The sequence below is a fragment of the Lichenostomus cassidix genome, chromosome 13 (genome assembly GCF_008360975.1).
Source record: "Lichenostomus cassidix isolate B80296 chromosome 13, HeHo_3.0, whole genome shotgun sequence".
Taxonomy (NCBI): domain Eukaryota; kingdom Metazoa; phylum Chordata; class Aves; order Passeriformes; family Meliphagidae; genus Lichenostomus; species Lichenostomus cassidix.
The window spans coordinates 6,880,829-6,901,991 of NC_139494.1; the positions used below are offsets into that span (position 1 = coordinate 6,880,829).

The 21,163-nt window shown below is 37.2% G+C and overlaps 1 long non-coding RNA gene across 3 annotated transcripts in view; it reads left to right on the plus strand.

Moving 5' to 3' along the window:
• The window catches only part of LOC146431139 (uncharacterized), a 215,346-nt gene that overhangs the window by 188,046 nt on the left and 6,137 nt on the right, over window positions 1–21,163 (plus strand). For all 3 annotated transcript variants that reach the window (XR_014854874.1, XR_014854875.1, XR_014854876.1), the window contains one exon: window positions 6,246–6,335. This is a non-coding gene — a long non-coding RNA (uncharacterized LOC146431139). The remainder of the gene's footprint in view (window positions 1–6,245; window positions 6,336–21,163) is intronic.

Consider the following 21,163-nt stretch of genomic DNA (forward strand, 5'->3'; position numbering starts at 1 on the left):
AAAGATTGTAATTGTGCTGTTGCAGTATGGTCCCTTCCCTTGCCATTCCTGCTGACCTGCCCCGGGAAGGGCCCACGTGCCAGGGCACCAGGAGAAGGTGCAACAGATTCCAGTCAGGCTCTGTGTTAGTGGTGCTTAGCATGAACTGGTCATTCTTGCTCTGCTCCTCAGTGACAGCATTTCCAGACCATTTTTAGTGCAGGAGACTCCACTCATCTTGTCAAACCTGATTTATTGCTTCTGCTGGATTATTGTGCTTCTTGCCAAGGAGCTATTCCTGGCTTTGGATCCTTTTCCTGTCTGATGGGCTCCATATGCTGTCTGATCCCAGCCCCGTCCAGTAAACTACTCTTGCTGTCTGATCCCACTCCTCAGCTCTGTTGTTGTCAGGTCCTGTTGTTGTTATAATAAATTGTTTTCTTTTCCATCCTGTTTATGATTTGCTCTTTTCTATTTGTATTGCCTGGCCCTGGGGCCCTCAGATAATTTTTTGCTGTCTGATTTTGATGTCTGAAACACAGCTGCCCCCCAGTTATACTTGCTGGGTTCTTACTGACTTGCTAAGCAAGCAGCTGCATGGCTTTCTGTTTCTAAGTTCCAGCTGTCTGATCAGCTGTTTTTCCAGAGTTATCCTTCCTTCCTATTGTCAGTAGCTGTCGGATCAATTCTTTTTGCACAGATCTTCTGGATATGTAATTATATATTTCATATATCATCTAGTTAATCCTTTGAGATCATTCCAAATATCTGAATATCTTCCTCTTTCTCCTTTCTTGCTTTGTTCATATTTAATGTCAGTCTGTCTTGATCACACTCCACTTATCCAACAGATTCCTCTTTTCTTTCTGATTTCTTATCAGCTGATCTTTAGCATCTATTTTTACTTTCACAGCTTCTGCTAGTCAAAGATTCTGATGTGTGAGTTGCTATTCCTGCAGCCCCATGTCTACCACCATCCGTTTAATCATCTCTATTGTGTGCTGCTCTTGCTATTCAATCAGCAGTGGGTTTTTTTGTTTTTTTCCTTTTGTGCAGGCCTGCAATGATCTGATCAGTTCTGTCTATCATATGATTGCCCCTGGTTATCATTCCTACTGAGTAATCATCACAAGGAACTCTCTTCTTGCACAGGCTTGGGTAATTAACTGCTCATGCTGGTTTTGGTGACTTTCTCAAGCCCACAGAGCGGAGTTGCGCAGTTCTTAGAAGCACATGCTGCACTAATGGGATTGCTGGACTTTGTGGGGTTGGCATCCTGGAGTTAAATATATAAATGGGTATTTTTAGCTATAGTTTTGCAACTAGATGAATTTCACTGTGCAGTGAAATTTAAAGTTCCTGTCCTCTCTTGTGTCTGTTGCATTGTTCCCTTTCACATATTCCTCTGTTTTCCTGGTAAATAACTAACAGCTCTTCATTAATCAAGAACATGTACATCAAGGCTCTGTTGTTCTTCTTTCAACTCATCTTTCCTTCTCTCAGCTCATCTGTCCTTCTCATTACTTATCCAGCCATCACAGCTAGGCTGATCCCTGGTTCCGTGCTGTATTATAATATAAAATAAAAGAGCAAAACTCAGTGGATGTAAATTATCCTAGTTCATTGACTTCAGCGGACCCCAATAATTAAGAAAGTCAGCTCCAAGTCTCTGGTGGAGAAGACACATGTTGTGACTAAAGAGTACTCTCACACATAAAACTGGTTTGCCATAACCTCTCTGATCTTGCAGCTGTTTAGGGGGGAAGAAGTCAGAACACTCCTGAAACTGGACATTTTTTTAAAGCTATCCATGTAGAAGCAAAGGCTCTGATTTTTTTCTTAACATTTGTGATACTTCAGGGAAGGAAACCAGGATTAACAGCTTACATCTGTTAAAATTAATTCTTCTATTGAAGAACTTGGAGGGATGCAAAAATTAGAGTTAGCAAGTTTTGCAGCAGAAGGGTGGATGAGGCAGCTGCCCAAAGTACCTTCCAGTCTCATCTTTTCGGATTGCCTTCACACTGAGTAAAACTGTGATGTGTGAAGTTTTATACAAAGTTACTCACTTTCAGGTAGCCTCCCACATGCTTGTATATTTATCCAAATCTTTCAGATCTATAAATTCTGAAAGATTAGAAGAAGGTAGACATAGGTAGAAAGTAAGTTATGCAATGTAGTTCAGAATTTGGAGAAATGCTTGAACTTAGGTGTTTGAGTTGTTATTTTTTTCCCCCCAAATGCATGTATAGCTAGAATAAGAACTTAGAAAAGCATAATTTTAGAGTCTGGATGTGTATAGCACTTTGAGATTTTTTAAAGGAAAAGAATGAACTTGTAAGTATAAAATAGGATCTTGTGCAATCAGTATCTTTTCATATTAAAGCAGTAGATAAACTGATTTTTCTAATATTCATATAATCCTTCATGGATCACAGAATGTTACCCCATGCATGTCTTACCACTTGATAGCTTTGACTTTGTCTGTGACAACTACAGTAAATATTACATCCACCTACACAGACAGGCTTCAAATCTGTCTCAGATTCCAGAGCAGACTGCAGCCCCAAATCTCCATCATCTCCACCCATTTCTCTAGGCTGTCTCAGTAGTTTATAGACACTTCTTGGGTACTTCTAGGTCCTGTTTTCTTACCAGCTCAGCTCTATTTAACACAATGTCCTAAACCTATGTTTAAGTGCTCTGAGAGTAGGTTATTAAGAATTGATGTAAGGTGTAAGTAAAGATTTTTTTGACGTTTGATACTTGCAAAAGCCTTAAAAGTCTTTTGCTTTTGCTTATAACTCTCCATGATTCTAAGGCAAAACCCCACAGAACCAACTGACAACATGGAACTCTTTCCTGCACAGTTTGCAGATGTGGAAAAATCCTTTTACTTTAAACCTTTAATTTTACAGTGATGATTTTTATATCTCTTTAGGCAAAGATAACTTACATTAAATTTAATGGAATTTGATCCAGAGAAGAATGACTGTTCGTTCAGAATCTGGCAAAATAAACCTGGTCTTAAAGTCTGACAAAGGATGTAGGTAATGCACTGAACTGAAGCTTTTAGTTTCTTGAGATAGCAGAACTAAACGAAGAACCATCCAGAATTAATCAAATGAGTTGAAAGCATTGGGAATTCCAGAGAGACTCGCAGAAGCATTTCCAATCTGACTGTGCCTGAAGGCTCCAAATCTTTCCATCTCCCTGCCCATGGCTGGATCCTGTGGGGTGCAATGGGAGCCCTCAGGAGGCTGCTCTGCCCAAACTGCCACAGCCATGAGCATGGAATGCACTGGGGAAGATTCCAGAGCTGAACAGCAGTATTCTCAATTATTATAGATTCAGCATTCCCAATAAATCCACTTTTTTTTTTTCCAGTTTCTATTTTTTGATTGCTTTTTTTTTTTTTTAATGACCTACCTGGATCTATTCATTTTTCGTTAGATTAAAAAGCAGTGAAACTGAAGTAGCAGAGTGATAATGTTCAATCCTTCAGGTTGCTTCATAAGCCTGATCTGAAACTCTAAGCTGATCATTAGAGCAGTGGATTTTTCCTTTGACTTCACTGAAGTCTTTGAAAGATTGGTGGACCACCATAGACCTGGCAGTATCTTTTCCAACACATGCTTAGATATTAATTAAGCAGAGAAGAGGAACAATTTTATCTGCTTCTAAGAATATTTTGAAGAAAGTATTTATTACAGAAGCTTTTCACCAGTATGACGAAGAATGGCATATTTAATAATCAATTTGCAATTGAATCAAAGCAATGAGCCAAATACTGATTTCATTTATTCTTTATGAATTAGGAGTAGATACAGTTGAGGCAATATAATAATCCAGGAAAAAATTCTTCCATTTACATTTTGGAAGAGGCATTTTTTGAAAGAAATAACAAACTTATGTTTTCTTCTTTATCTCTCTTTCTCAGCTAATTCAAAGTGAAGCTGTTAATTAAAGAGTACAGTCTTTAGTTACTGGATTAATTACAGAAGACTTGCTATGGGTTTTAAATTCTCTTGGGGTATTTTTAAATCTGGTGGGCAGTAATACTGCCATCTGTTTTGTGAGCTGATGGTTAGTTCCTACTGAAATCATTAAAATTTTGAAAACTACACTGCCTGCTATTAAGGTTCATAAATAAGAGGTGTTTTTTTAAAAAGCAGAATCTGCTTATATTCTACTGTTCACACTGAAACAACATTCAGTGTACCTCCCACACATGCCATGGGTAAACAGCTTGTCTGGGAAGGCAGAATGCACAACCTGTTTATCCAAATCACACAGAATTTCCAGATAGTTAAATGACAGTTACAGATGTAGCTCTTAATGTTACAGAAACTTTCTAGCAAATAAAAGCCTTTAAATAACATTGTTTTTAAAAAGTCATCAATTTTCATGTGGTGTTGGAAAAATAATTGATCAGAACTGGCTGCTGCTGTTAACTTGGCTTTCTCTTTAGCCTGAGAATCTCATCTGCATTCATCTCTGTATATAAATAAAACCTGATTTTGTAGGGAATACTGTTGAGCACATATTTATCACAAATGCCCTAAGGGGAAAAAATACCCAAAAGTGGATTAATTGGAGATTACTCAGTCCTCTCTTATTCTGAGATAGATGTCTTTTCATTTGTTGTTAAAACCCAATTGGATGAGGTAGTTTTCCATCTGTATTGCTGGCAGGAATCTGACAGACTTGCTCAGATCCGAATCATTTCCAGGCAGATTTGCATGCAGCATTTAATTTAGGATTTTTAGTCAATAGAATTGTCAAGATCTGGCTGATGGTCCCTTTAAGTACAATTCAAACCATGTGCTTGTTGGCTTGGAATGCTTTATCTTTCATTTCATTTCACGTACTTTTCAATGATACCAATATTCTCCTATTTTTTCATCTTAGGATTCGTGCCTCAGCTGCTGGCTGTGTCAAACATTTTGACATACATCAGTTTAGAGTAGATAATTGTATATTAATTATCTGCTATGCCAGGAAGGTATTGTTTCTTCCTCCAAATTAAAATGTTGTTTATGACCCAAGAATAAATTACCTTTTTTTTTAAAGAACAAAATCTTGTGAAGCTTTCCTAAAGTTGGAAGGTTAAATTTCACAGTTGAGTCATCTCTGTTTCCTACTGTATTGATGTCTGACAGTCAGTGAGAAAAAGAAGTTTATATTTTACCCATCAAGAAGCAGAAAAAAGCAAAAGGGCAAAAGATTATTCTGTAGTCCCAAGGAGGGATGATCCCTTTTTATGTTAATGAGAAATTGTGAGGAAAACTGCCAGACATCCTACAGACTGAGCAAATCCAGAGAACTGATTGAAGGAGTAAAGGCATGCAGGAATTACAGGAATTTAATATTTTTTAGCCTGGTTCAGTATTTCATGAGATAACAGAGATCTTAGGAAACAATGTAGGGTAAGAAAAATAGTAAGAGACACTGAGAAAAGCATAATATTTAGTTTCCTAATCACACAGATTTTTAAATATATCTGTTACTTAAAATATGAAGTGTTTATTTGCATCACACTTGAAAAAATATGCCTTATGTACTGTTAAAGTTGAGGAAGAAAATCAATCATGAACTGCCTAATACTGCAGCACTTACTAAATGGCTGTCTTAGATCTTCAGCCCAATATGTTGTTTTCAGATTCCACTTGCAGGAAGAGCTCAGAATGCAATGTCTCTTTGCTGCTGTGTTATATTTCAGTGGTGCTACTGCAGTGTGAACAGACTTTGCCACCCTCACTGGAGAGAGAGCTCTGGAGCTGTGTGACACCAGCTGGTGAGCGCAGTCCCCACTGCCATGGCAGGGAGCTGCTGCTGGAAGCAGTCTCACTGCACATCAAGAGAAATTAAAGGGATTTTTCCCTTTTTCTTTACTCGCTCACTGCTTCAAGATTAATTTTGGACCTGACCTTCAAAAGCTTAGATGTCAAAAGCATATGTATTTTAGATTTCATTTGTGCAGAGTAGGGAAGTTGCTCTCAGTACATTTCCGCTTGGGAGAGCCTTGCAATTTTCCTGATATCAAATCCTTGAAGGTATTGATTACCACTGAATTTGATCCTTCTCATCTTCTGGGTAAAAATCCAACCATATTTATTTCTAAGGCAATTTCATTTAATATATGGATATGTGCCAGTAATATCATCAGTTTATGAGTGCATTTTCATGAGATTACACTGTTGACTGTTAGGTAAATACAGACCAATGAAAAGCTTTTTGTTCATTTTTTTTTTAAAATTTGTAAGGTGAAAGTTATAGAAGTTAATACCTGTGCAGCAAGAGTTAAGATATCCATTTAACACACTTCAGTTTAAACAGCATGAGAAATCCTACAGGTAAGAGTTTGTTATACTTGCTTATGGAACTAATATTAGAGATATCTTCTCAGGAAAGTAAATTTTCTAACTAAACTCTTAAGCTTATTGTTTCTGTCCAGAAGCCATGAAGTTTGCATCTGCATCCATCACCCTCATCCCCTGTCTGTGTGCCTTGCAGAGCACTGGAGGTGCCTTCCTCACTGGTTACCATTGCATGCATTGCTCCCCCATTTTAGACCCCATAACGCTTCTTCAAACTCTCACTTCAAAGGGTCTTAAAAATACTGTTTATCTTCACTGAAATCATAAAAGGAACACTGTTACAAGTACAAATTTCTTTCTGGTTTATAAACTTAGAGGATCTAACACGTCACAATTCCCATTACAATGTACATCCACCTTTGCTCATCAAACAACTATTTAAGACTCCTTCTTAAAGTTGCTTTATTGCTGGAGGGGGTGGTTTTGCCTTTTTTTTTTTTTTTTTTTAGGTCTTTTATGCTGTGCACTCAGTGTCTTGCTTTCATTTGTACCCCTGAAATACAAATCACTGACATGTTGAACAGAGTATGAAGAGAAGAACTTGGAAGATGCCTTGACTTCCCAGTATTGTAGTGTAGACTGCTGAATGCTAGGTCTGTCCTGAGGAGATGTTTGGAAGTTCTTTAGTTCCCTAAATGGGAGGCTAAAGAATGTTAGATAATCTCTTCCTGTGAAAACGTTTATTTGCAATCAATTCATACCTATGACACGATTTCTCTGTCCTTAATTAAATTTTTGCAACTGATTCCACTCCTAAAAAAAATTGCAAATGTTGCTTCTTTCCCTGGTGTCTTCTGCTAGCCCATTTGTTGCATTCTTGATTTGTTGATCTTTGCTTTTTAAATCTTTCAGCTCTGATGACTGGCAACATTACTAAAATTTCCTCAAATCTTAACATTTGGAGTTACTGCTGCACTATGTCAAAGTATCTTTAGATTAGATAATAACACTTTGAGCTTTGTTTTGAGAGGTTGATAGTGTTGGAAGGGAGGCATTTTATGGGATTAAATAGAAAATCAATAGGATAAACAACCCTTTAGCTAGCATGTTTATTTTTATTTCCTGATTGTATCTCTCTTTCTGAGGATTGCCTGTAGCAGAAAATAGGAAGCTCTAAGATTAATGTTTCAGCCTGTAGTCTAAAGATTTTGCTAGGGCAAATTATAAAATAGTTTGGAAATCACCATCCCATTCCTACAGTCTCAAAGTAACCTCCATGTTTGGAACATTTACATTGTAATTCAATGGTATAAAGTCTAGTCATGAAAAAAATACCCAAACCAAATATCATTTATTTGAAAATTAGACTGAAATTAGTCCTGCTTTGGGTTTTGAATAAAAACCATTCTAGATAAATCTGAGCATTTGGATTATTCATAATTGGCAGTTTTGATTGGTGGCTAATTTCCTTTCACCACAAGTTAGAGTTGGGGGAATTTTCTTTGAGACTTTTGGGAGTCACCTTGAGTAGGAAGGAGTAAGAGGTAAATCCTTCATTCTCCTTCCCTGTAGAGATACAAGAGCAAATAGTGTGACATTTCTTTAAACCCAGGTTTCTATCAAGTGGGTTTTCTTGGCAACAGAAATTTAATCCTCCCTTATCAGTATCTCTAAATCCCTAATTATTTTCCTAAAATCTTATTCTAGAACTATGGGCCTGGTTTGTCCTCCAAGGGAACTATTCAGGAATTTCGTAACAACTGCAGAACAGCTACAGAGTAATAATGGCAATGTCAGCTCCTCCACATAGCCCAGACTGCATGGACTTTTAAAGGCATATTGCAGTACCTGTTCGGATTGGGGAAAACTTATTAGGATGTGACTGCATTTCAGCTGAGAGTTTATTTTAATATTTTCTGCAACTCCTGCTGAAGCTCATAAAGATTAGGGTCAGCAAATTGAATATTAATAGTTCTAATATATTTAATAAAATTTGTTCCTGATTTCTTTTTTCCCTTCAAATTAATTGCCCTTTTCAGTAATTTAAAGAGATCTGACTTCATGTAAGTTAATTACAATTTTTTTCTTAAAAAAAAAAAAAGGTGTTGTCTTAGGACTTTCAATTGTTTTATTGTTTGATCTTTTCCCTGCCATATGCAGAATTTTTTTTCCTTCTGTCTGTCAAGCCAGGACTGAGTCCTTTTCTTGCTTCTCGGTGCTGGAGAAGCCAATAATTCAAAATAAATAATTTAGTAGGCAATGCTTGGCTTGCTTTATTTGCCCAGTACATAAAAAGCTCTCAGACTGTTTATATTTCCTCCATGAAAAATTCTGCAAGGCCCAGCCCGAGCCAGTGGGTTGCTCACAAATTCAGCACATTCACTGTGTGTAACTTTATACTCAAGCTGTTGTAATGGGTCACCTGAGTCACATTGTTCCACTTTTCGTTTCAGTTCCGTGATTGGATGCCATAAAGTGTATATGTTGCTCTTCCAAAAATGAATTTTGTTTTCGGACTCACTCTATTATCCACACAGTAAAATCAGCTGCTCCCAATGCCCAGGTGGGGGGCAATGCTGTGCCAGGGACTCCAGCAGCGACTCGTGGCTGATTAGCTCAGGAATGCTCTGATATCTAATCAGCCTTCAGCCTGGATCTGCTGCTCATGATTCAGCCGGAGCACCCTGGGGAGATGGCAGCAAGGAGCTACTTGAAAGTACTCAGATCCCCAAATATCCCCTCAGTAAAATCTGGCCCAGGGTGTCTCCAGCAGCGCCACTCTGGGATCACGCTGCACCGCAAGGAGCACTGAGGGAGCTCTTGCCATGTCTGCTCTTGGGATTTGGCTGCTGTGTTTCTTCATAAAAGGAGAACAATACCTTGCTTTTGTTTGTGTTTTGTTCCAAATTTTGGTCAGAAGTTTTTGGCATCCTTTGCAAATGTCCCATGAGTCAGAGGGGACCCTGAGTTGGACTATGGCTTTTTTAAGATTACAGAATCTGTTTGGGAAATGGTAGTCTGGTTCATTCAATTGCATGAAAAATTCATTCTAAGCTAAAAAACTGTTCCATATACAAGAGCAAATCATGTATTTGTTTAAAATCTATTTCTTATTCTTCATGTCAGATTTTATCATCCTTCTAAAACCTGAGCTCTCCCATATAATTTTACATTTATCACTCAGTCTGAATTTACAGCAGGCAGCTGCTCTTGGATTTTGTTGAGCCGTGGACCAAAAAATCATTCATTTCCAAAGTTAAAAACGCTGAATTTTGTTTGATGCAGTAACTTGTGTAATTAGAATTCAAAACAATTGCTAACACAATAAAGTGAATGCTAAAATCCAAACATGCAAGAGGCCTATTGAAAAAAAAAATACAAGAGCTTTTCTACATATTTCTTCTAAAGCAATGCATTGTCAAAACATATTAATAGTGTAATAGCTTAGAGTATAGGTATCTTACTTCAGGAAAGAATCCTTGTATGTCTTCTTTAAAGGGTGTTTGTTCCTGAAACACCTGGGACAAATCTCTTTTGGCTCCTTCCTTTATAAACTATATTTTCTTAATAGGCTGGACCTGAATTCAGGAAACCTAATTTCTGCTTTTATGTCTTTCAGCAGCCTTGAAGGTTCATTGAAATTATTGAAAAACAAAACAACAGGCACTTAAACTCTTTCTACTGACTGTTCTCTTTTTTTTCCAGACGGGATATACTGGGTTGGATAGGATTTTGCAGAGAATCAATACAATATTTTTATCATAGCAAATAATCTTTCTCTTCTGCCTCAGCTCCTCCATTTGTCAAAAAACCAAAATGATCAAGATCTCTGTTGTAAAGTGCTTCAACAAGAAGCACAAGGACAAGAACAGGTACTAGAGTACCAGATATTTTTATTACTTGCTTTAACAAGAGAGTTAAAACAAGAATACAAATATCTTACCTGTAGAAAGATCTTATACAATGCTTCTAGACCTAATCCAACTAAATCTTTCTTTCTGAGTCTTCACGTAAAAATATATTTTCTATTTGAACATGATTGTCCTATTTAGTTTTCTTTTAAGCCAATGACATAATTCCAAGATGTTTCCTCCAAATACTTCTTCATATTTAGTAATCTCCTTTTCCTTCCCAGTCTGCATTCTCTGTAATTTTTCCTTAATATTGGCCAAGTCTAGTACACCTTTCTCACAAGCATGTGATTGTGGCTAGCACAGGTTTTTCCCATGAGAAATTTTCTTGTGTTTTATAAATAAAGTTTGGATGTTGTTGGAACAGTGTCCCAGAACTTGGACAGTGCAGGCCTGGCCAATCAGGCCTGGGGGAAGGCTTCTGACTGACCAATCTGGGTGACTTTTGAGAACTCTATATATGTGATGAAATCAAAATAATAAAGGTCATTCCTTCTTGCCACTGAGAACTGGTGCCTTCATTACTCTGCTAGCTGCTCAACAGCGACATCTGATAGCTATGGGAAAGTTTGTAAGTAGTATTCTCATTTATGAAAAAAACTCCCTAGTTTTATTGGGATGTGGTTCAGGAAGTATTATTCCTTTTGGGATGCAGGAGTTATATTCCTTCTGGATGATACAATGAAGCAGGTAGTCAATTTTCATACTTCTTTATATCTTTGTTGACATGAGGTCTACATCTCTTTTAGTCCTTCATATTTTGTATTTAGAGAAAAAGTTTGTAGTCATGCCACCCTTGGGAAATGAGAATTGTTTCTAATTAGAAGTGGATCCTTAAAAATGTCTGAGGAAATAAAATCACTGCAGTTACTTTGTACAGTTGTATGCAGTGGACCAATATTTGCCTTAAACTGAATTTTAATAAATGACATTGTACCAATTTGTACCATATGTGTTAGTACTGACAATAGACAAGAGAAAGTAACATTATGCATAGGGTGAATCATAAACAGGCTTTTTTGAACCTGAACAAATTCATATGTATTTGATGAACTATTTTTATTTCAATTTTAGATTCATAGATGATATAAAATATAAAGTAAATAGTTTTTTCCATTTTTTACACGAATCAGTGAAAATGCATTGTCCAATGATTTACTCAAAATACATTTCAGAATAGGTTGAATTTATCCACATTTAAAAATTCAATTCTTAGTGTCTTAAGTTATGAATATGGAAGATGAATAGACTTCTGAATTGATTGATTTTTATTAGGTCTAGTCCCTTTATGCTTCACACATGCTTCAGAAAGATCATGGATATTCATTTTTTCGTGAAGTTTGAAATGTTAATGGATTTCTTCTGCCTGGAAAACACAATAAGTAAGTTGAATTATACTATAAATTATGTAATAAGTCATATGCCAATTAGAGCTGCCTATATATGTGTAGAGATATTGACTTGCCAATGCCTACTTTGATATCTTAGCTTTTATTTTTGGAAGTTTCTCTGAATCTTTGCCTTAGGTAGAGAAGGCTGTGCTGCAGTGCTGTTCCCTGCAGAAGGCAGCTGAGCCCAGGCTGTGCAGGGATGCTCAGGCAGAGCAGTTTGGGAACAGCATTATTCCTGCATCCATTCAGTGCAGGAAGTATGATGTGTTGTCTTTTTAGTACCTTTTCTGAAATATTTATTTGCTGTAATGTTTCTCCAGAGAACAGTCTATTCTACAGTAACTCCAGGGATAACCTCAATTTTTGGCTTGATTTTTTTCCTCCTTTTTTCCCCCACTTCTTATACTTTCCCCACTTTTTCTATGATGGCCTTGTGACCTTTATGCATTTTTTCTTCCTCATAAATTATGTAAGTGTAATCCTATACCTAGAATAGGTTTAGCCAGATACAGATGACTGGACATGTGTGATGGCAACTGTCTTGTATCTGACATAGACAAACACAGATAGATTCCCTGTGCTAAAAATCCTCAGGGATTTTTACATACATAACGTATTTCTGGCTTCTACAAGAGCAGGGAGCAAAAAAAGTTCATATAACAAAATATGGGATGTTTGCAACTGTTGCAAAAACAATGGTACAGGTATTAATGTGAGACAGCCTCTCTTTTTCATTAAAAATCAACTCAAATTACAGAAGTGAAGTTTATGTTCTTAACTCCGTCCTCATCACTTCAGGATTCTTAGAAAATAACATTTAGAGACACCATAGGTTAGGAAAGTACTCTTCATGCTTTCTCTTTCACCAGTGAAACATGAAAATCATTTCCAGACTCAGGTCTTCGATGACCTTTTCCTCCTGGCAAGTAGATTGTCTCCAATGTTGACAGAGGGAGTCTGGTTTTAGTTTGCATCCTAGCTGACTTTAGTCCTGCAGCAAATTTGCTTTCCAGTCTGGGTGTACAGCCAGCAGCTTAGGTCAAAACACAGATCTGGTTTGTATCTCACACCTTGAACTGACAGGGATGCTGTTCATCCCATCAGCCAGCACAGCTGTTCTGCTTTGAGGGCTTCAGCTGCAGCCTCACTTGGAGCTACAGGAGGATCTCTGACCTGGTGCCATTCTGCTCTGTTGGGATTCTGGTTCTCTGTTTGCCTATCAGTTCAAATTGGGCTTCCCAACAGCAGAAGCCCAGTGCAGGCCACTCACCACTGACTGTCATCCCTCTGTATAAGAGTTACATGTGAGGAAGAGAGATCTGGTTTAAATGAAATTGCTATTTAAGAATATTTACACATTTTCAGTGTCATCTTCCTTTATTGTGCTTCTGGTTCTAACTGAAACTCATTTAAATTAATAAATAACAGAGAAACTGAGCATTACAGCTATGTCATTAAATGCTTGAAAGGATGAATTTGACAGTACTGTGTCCTTTGGAAGGGTCTGATTTGATTAGAACGTCAAAGTTATTATGCATAAAAGGCATTTTGAAATGTATTTATTGCATTGCCTTTATGAGATTTAATTTGTTAAAGACACAGTATGGAAGGCTGGGTCCTTCGGGAAGGAGAGAATGTTGTTGGGTCCAAAAAGTTTTACTTCCCAAAGCTATGACACAAATGGGCTTGTTTGGCCATTTGTAGGCAGGAAAAGGACAAGGGACAATTAATGAGAGTGGTACAAGCAAACTGGAAAGGCTGTAAAATATGAACCACGCAATGATAGCTGTCTGCCCTTTATTTGGGCTTAAAACCAGGGTATATCTATGTATTTCATTAGTATTAAACTCCTTTTCAAGGGTAAATTAGATGCAAGGAAGATCAACTTAGCATACATTGCTCTTATTTGTTTTAGCTGAAACCCACACACAATTCCACTATGATACATTTCAAAGACTTATAGAAACACAGTTTTGAGTGCTTTTCCCCTCTGAATGCACAAAACCACTTTATCAGCACTTTCTGGCCATGCATAAAACATTGACATGAAAACACAGTAGGATATTCCCTTATTGTAGCCAAGAAATATCTTTGTACCACAAAGGATTAAAAATCAAACAGACCAACCAACAAAAGACACTCATTTTTTGTTGCCACAATTCAATTCTGTAAAGGAAACATTGGTCTACCTGACTGGATTCAATCTGGGCTGGGAATAGTAGAATGGTGCAGACCTTACCTGCACTAAAAGTGCTCTTGTAGTTCTGGAAAGCTGTTTTATTTGCTAGAAATGTACCAAAAAGTGGTTCAAGTTGCATAGTAAATATGTGATACATAGAAAGAGAAAAGCTGCACTGGTTGGAAGGGATCCTCTGAATTACAGATTATGATTATGATTTACAAGTTCATTAAACATTTACTGGGAAACAGGAAAAAAATCTTACGAAGATTCATCTTCTTTTCTATTTCCCATATGTTTTATTTCTGTCTGTGCTGGCTGAATTTTTAACTCTGGAGTTGTCCTAGTTAAGTAGCTAAAAAGGACATAATTTGACAAGATTCTGAGATGTATTATATTTTTTAATGTCCTGTTAATCACTGAATTTCAATGTAAAAATTCTGGGAAAACACTTTACAAACAGTTACAGATAAGACCAGAGTAGCAGCACTAACATTAATATGATTAAATTCCGAAAGCTTAAAACCTTCCCAACCTACTCAGTCACACTTAAATGACAGAAAAAAATCTCTGGAATATTTACAGACATCTTTCAAAAAAAACCCAGCAAACAAACCCAACCAGACAACCAAACAAAAAAAAACTTAGCCCTGGCAGTAATACAGGGTTGCAGAAAGTGTGTGAAGTTGAATTATCTTTATTAGCTTCACTGGGGAAAACGAAGAAATATGAAAAGTATTTCTGTCCTTTCAAAAATTATTTGGTGTTAGTTTTTGCATTGTGCAAAATTGTTTGTGTTGTTTTTTTGGAATGGCAAAAAATTTTCTGCAAGGGAAAGCTGATTCAAGGCTAAGCCTGGAAGTCACGCAGAGTTGGACCCAGGAAGTACATTAATAGATTCTAAGATTTATTTAGGTTCCTAAAATTTGGGATTTGATATTAGGATTTGAAATATTGCTAAACTGAAATATTTGCCTTTCTGCCATGATCTTCTGTAATCATAACTGAGCTTTTCACTGATATTTGCATGACATTCAAAGAGTTCTTCAACTTAAAAATTCCCACAGATGTGCAGAGCTCAACAAATGGAACACAACTAAATATTCTACATTCTTGGGTGAGTAGTATTACATAATTGCCAAATGTTCATTAGTTCTTTTTATGCCTTCTACACAAGGATATAGAGTGCCAAAGCAGAAGAAGGTCCCAAATTTTGGCCTTCTGGCATAATAAAGACTTCGTTCTTTATAGTCTGACCTCTAAAATATAATCTGTCTTTAAATAAAACCTACATTTAACCTTCTATTCCTTGGTCAGAAATACTTCCTTTTTACATGTTTTGTTCCTTCATGGCTGCAAGGGTTTCAGTTGATATTTTTAAGCTTTGGGGACAAGAGTTATGCAGAACTTTTTTGTTATTGCATTCCTTAGCACTTGGAAAAATGTGTTGAGACTTCACAAATGCGTGTCCTGTGGGATTGAACTTACTAAAGAGCAGCAAGTCGCTTACTAGAAAATGTGTGTTAGTCCCTGAGGATCTTTTCCTATTACGTACCTCCAAATGAATGACTAACATAATGGATTAGGCTGTTTACCCTTGATACATGACTGGAAGGCTTTATGAACTAGCAGGAATGTATTTTGATTTCACTGGTGTCCTTCCCTATCACTGCTGTTGAATTTTCAAATGCTTTTGGTACTCACCAGAATCCAGATGGAGAATTCTCTGAATTGTGAGAAGCTAACACTGTTGTTCTGATTCTCCTTTTGCTTAACCTTCACATGTCCCCTGCATAATTCTGCCTTTTCCCAGCATCAAATCTGTGACAAGATCAAAAATGGATCTAGTCAGATAGCAAAGGTGTTCTCGGCTAAAATGTACAACCAGAATTTTAACAAGAAAATTCAAAGGAAGAATTCTAAACATGTATATGCATAAATGAAGATAAATGTATTGGATTGTCTTCAGGTTTATACCATATGACTGAATTAATTGATCTTTGTGAGGCTCTTCTATACTGACTTTGAAAAACTTGGCAGGCAAACATTGTGTATGGCGAATATCTTTCAGATAGACCTGCAAGGATGCATTTGAATACATCCAACCATCTTTTTATTTGCATGCTCCATTTAAAGCTGTAAATTACTATTCAAAGGCTGGGATTTTGACTTAATTATTGTGATCTCAAATGCTTAATTATGGTGAATTACTTTTATTTAAAGCTCTAAAACAGCAGTAGATGTATTTTAAATGATATACAGGTTCCAGTATTGTGCTTCTGCTGAGAGTTGCTTGCCACAGAAGCCAGGGATCACAGACAGGTTGGGGTAGCTGCATGCTCTGATCTTACCTGCAATGTCTCTGGTGCAGGTTAGAGTAACCTCTTGTCTCCCTTGCAACATTTTTTAGTGTGTTCTCTGTAGTCAGTTCTGAAGTTACATCCCTGAAATCTTTTTCATAGCAACTTATACACTGAGCCAAGGCTAGTGGAAGCCTGTTATGGTCAATTCTGTATCTAGAGAGCTTTTTGTTCACCCACAGATTTGTCAGCTAGCCATGTCTGACTGCTTTTTTTCTGCTCTTTTCCTGCGAGTATAAACTGATAACAGTATTAATTACTCCACCTTATTTTCTGTTTCTCAAAGCTGTAGAAAATACCAGGTTTACAATGCATCACAATCCTTTTTCTCACTCCAGTGTAGCAGTGACAGGAGTCAGATTTGCTGCAATGAGCAGGTGACTTTGCAGACAAGACTCCCCTTTGCCAGTAGCTGGATACCAAGCACCATGGTACTTTTTCTCTTAGATAGGCAGCCTTTTAACAGAAATCTAATTTATAAAGATGACAGAATTGCTCAATACAACCATACATGTTTGCTTCTGTAAGAAAATAAATGCCAGTGGAAATTTTGGTAATGAACAGTTTCTATAACAGGTGCTTACCTTGTAATTAATTGGTCTATAAACTGTATGATAATCCACCTTAACAGGTGTAGCATAGACTGTGGAATTGCCCCTTGCAGCCTCCTGGCAAGGTCTGAGGGGAAATGAATCAGAGATTATCTGAAAAGTCTGTTCTAGTCACTAAACAACCACTCTGCAATTAGAGGTTGACATGTTGACTTTTTTAGAAAGACACCAGACAGGTGAAGTGACATTGACACTGTACAACAGAAAGAAATGCAGATGCCATCTTTAAAAGCAAGAAAAATCATAGTCCAAGAGCTGCAGAGGAACTTCACACTAAGCTGTTACTGCTCAAAAGAGATAAGTAAATAGTGAACTCAGTAAATTGCAGGCAGTGTAAGTTGTGCTTCACAAAGAGGGAACAAAGAGAAGATCAAAAGGCACAGGGCTCTGCAAGATTAGAACAATTGAAATTGTTCTCTTTCTTCTCACAGCTTCATGCAGCACTGAGCAAGATCTGGGCAGTGCCTCCTGGGGAGAGTGTCTTTTTTGAGACAGTGCATTCATTATCAAATACTGGGGGTTGTTCTTTAAAATGATTACACGAGAACTTAGAGGAGCCTTGAATGTACACATGCATACATGCTGACAGCACTTGCTGGTAATTACAAACTATTAATTTGAAACAGAGAGGGGCAGCTCTAAAATAATACAGCTTTTGTTTTCACCAGAAGCTGTGGCTTTTTCCTTTTTAATCTCACCCATCAAAAGTATTGTTGACAACACTAAAATTACCTTTATTAAATAAGAACAAGATTTGGGAAAAACACAAGCCTTCTAGTCCTTTTGTCCAGTTACTTTAAGATATTTTAGATCTAATTGTTGTTTTACCATCACACATTTTATTGCAAAGTGACAGATATTACTGTAGTTCAAAGTCCAGTGTACCAGAAACTATGTAATTTAATCTCCTTGCAAGCAGAGCACCTTCTTATGACTTCTAAACTCACAGCTCTGTCCTCAGAAGAGACTAGGCACATAGAGCTATCTCACTGCAGCTTTATTGAGCAGCATAACTGACTTCCATAATGGAAGTGCTGAATTGAAAAGTGTTGGCTTTTAGTTCCAAATTATTAGATATTTCAGAGTGTAATTTACTGGTTGGGTGCTTGAGTTTTTGTCTTGAAAAGGCACCATTTCCAGAGGGGAAGTGCTGTTCATGAAAACCTCACCTCGTTGAGAACCTGGTATGTTTCATTAGGAGAAAAAAAAATTTCCTTTTACAGGAGATCCTGGTAAGATACTGAGAATCCTAATTGGAATCCTTCCAGTCTAAGAATATAACAGAAAACAGATAATAAGAATTCTTATTTTGCAAGTCACTGTCCCTCCTTTCTGTCTGTTTTCCATAAATACTTAAAAGAAGTGTCAGTAGGTGAGCTGATTGTGCTAGAGAACTGGAACTATCAGGTAATAAAACCCTGTAACTTGCATGAGTGTGACACACTTCCAGTCAAAGGCCAAAAGTGTCATTTCACTCAAATTTGTAGAGATATAAAAGGGACCAATACAGACCAATAAAGAGCAGCCCTTGTACTATCAACATATTATTTTGAATACTTGACTATGATCAGTAGGAATCTTAGTTGATCAGCATGTCTGAAAATCATGTACTTTTATTTGCATGCTTAAATATCATGATATTGACATCTTTCATTATGTTGAAAGAACTTAAACACTTCAATTTGCAGTCAGGCTTTCCGTGTAATTCTCAGATATGCTTATGTAGCATTTATCTGCATCTTTAAATGCCTAATACTTGTAAAAGTATTAATGTGTCTTTAATATGTAACTTCAGGGATCTTAGCAAATCTCTAGCAGAAAATTAACGAGATGCGGCGGGAGGGAAACTCACAGGCAGTCTCAATATGAGATATAAAGTAAGCTCCATTTTATTTCACCAAACGAGAGACTTATATACTGTTACAGACATTTCTAATTATAGATACACACACCTGCAGTCTGCTTCTCACACATTCAGGGATCCTCCTGTTAACTCCCTTATTCTTTTCTCATAACACTTCTGACTCCTAATCTTTCTCATGGCATTCTTCCCACAGAACATTCTCAGGCCAACAAACCACTGCAGCTTGTCGGAATTTTACTGAGGCCTGACCATGTTAAAGCCTTGCTCAGGCTTATTTAGTTAGCATGAGTTTTGCTGGAAAACTGCGTTTTCCAACAGTTCCCCCGTTTCTCTTGTGAGAACAGATGTTGTCTGTTATCAGATTAATTTGCTTTGCTATAAGTAATTGTTATTATTAGAGTCGTTATAAGTTTACCTAAGGAAATTTCACTAATTTAGATATGTTGCCATGGTCTAGAAATTATCATTGCTGAAAACATTCACTTCACAGGTAAAACTTAGAGAACCTCTCCCGGGTAAGGACCCTAAGTTAACCTGGAAGAAGGTTTAACTTTTATAAACTCAATTTGGTAAATGAAAATTATTTGATCACATTTTGGTGCAAAACACTTTGGACTCATGGCATGTTTCCCAGCCAGTTAGAACCAAAGCTTGGCCAGAGCTTAGGCGCTAAGTGGAAGGGTTTTCTTAGAACATCTTATAAACAAGTTTTGATTAATATCAATAAGGAGAGTATCTTAACATGTTACCACTTTTGTAGATAGCTATATAAGTTGAGATGAAATATTTGAAAATAGTAGATATTATTACTTAACTTTAACTAAAAAGATAAAACTGCAAAGCTTTTGTGAACAATAATATAAACTAACAAATTTAAAACTTAAAATTAATATCACTAAAAATGAATAAAACTTAATCTTAATAACTCTTATCTTAAACTAACAAGTAGGACTTAACTATAATGGAATTTAAAATTGATATTATCTTAACAACTTAACTCTAACAAGATTTAAAACTTAACAGAATTTAAAATTAACATCACTTAATATTACTTAACAGAATTTTAACTTTAACAGAACTTACAACTTAATAGAATTTAAATTCACTATTACTTAACTTTAATAGAATCTATGCTTAACTAAAGATACTTAACAAGTAATTTAAACTATTCAGCATAACTTCACTCACAGGTTCTCATTCACACATTAAAACTCTCAAGAAATCAAAATCACATTCTCATCAATCAGGCTTCATTTACACATTAAAGCATTCAACACACTCTCAGTAGGCCTACAACATTCACACATACACACAAATGCTTTAGCAAAATTCAATTTTCGTTCAATGCTTTAGTATTCAAGGTGTTATTATTTTTTTATCAGGATAATATCTTGTTACAATGCTTCTTTATTAGTAAATTGCTGGAAATAGGTTTTGGCCTGTTGGTCAATACGTGGCAATGGATGTTTCACCCTGCAAAGCGAATAATTAGAGGTTTTGGAGAAAACAGCTGGAGAACGTGTTCAAAGATCTGTTTCTGAAGCTAGAGAGCGGGGCGGGATCGCTGCCACCATGGGGAACGACATGAACGTGATTCCCGAGCGGGAGATGAAGGATCTCTAGTTCAGAGCACTGAAGAAGATTCGCATCTTTGAAATTCTTAAGAGTTCTCCATGATTACAAAAGAAACAACTCTATCTTGTATCAAACTGCTGTTTCTGCTGGCAATGCTGTTGGTTAATTCTGGTTCGCTGCTGAAGTTGTCAATCATTTCCTCATCCTTCGGGAGGAGTAGAGTTTAGAGTTTCATCATAGACATCACAGTTGGGGCAGTGAAGGAGGCGTGGATGGCTCGCGACTCCGCCTACCGGGGCACCCTCTGGGACTTCCGCTCTGGTTGTCATTCGGCCGGAAGCCACGGTTGGAACAACTTCTGCCACAAGTCTCCTTTGTGTGGCGTGCCGCAGGGTAGGGGCCACCGCTGCTCCTGGGTCACTGGTCACTTTCCGTTTGTTCTTTTTGTTTCTGCAAGCTTCTGTGCTGTGAGTATCTTTGTTACAGTGGGAACACCAAACTTTTTCATTGCAGTTTTTCCGCATGTGTCCCCCACTCCCACATCGGTAACATCGGGATGATTTCTGATTACTCTGTTTCTTTACCCGCAATATCGGAGCTCGTTCTAACAAAATATTCAGTTGTTCTGGCAAAAGTCCAACAGTGACTCTCTCAAACAAAGCAGCTAAGATGTTTTTCGTTGTAACATTACCATATTCTGTGACACATTGAGACAGGAACAGACTTTTCATCCAATCGAGCAACCCTGCATTCTTGGCTACTAGCAGCGGCACAGCGCGCTCTCCCTCCCCCCACCTCCCCAGCGGGGGGGGCTTCCCTGGCAGCTGTGCCGCGGCTGCCAAAGTATTATGCATATCAAAAGCGGCACAGTAATTCACAGGTTTTTCTCTGCTCAATGCGGGTGCTATGTCCTGCGCCGTGAGCCACGTAAGGTTTTGCTTTGTGGCATGTATTTGTAAGCAGGCTACGATTT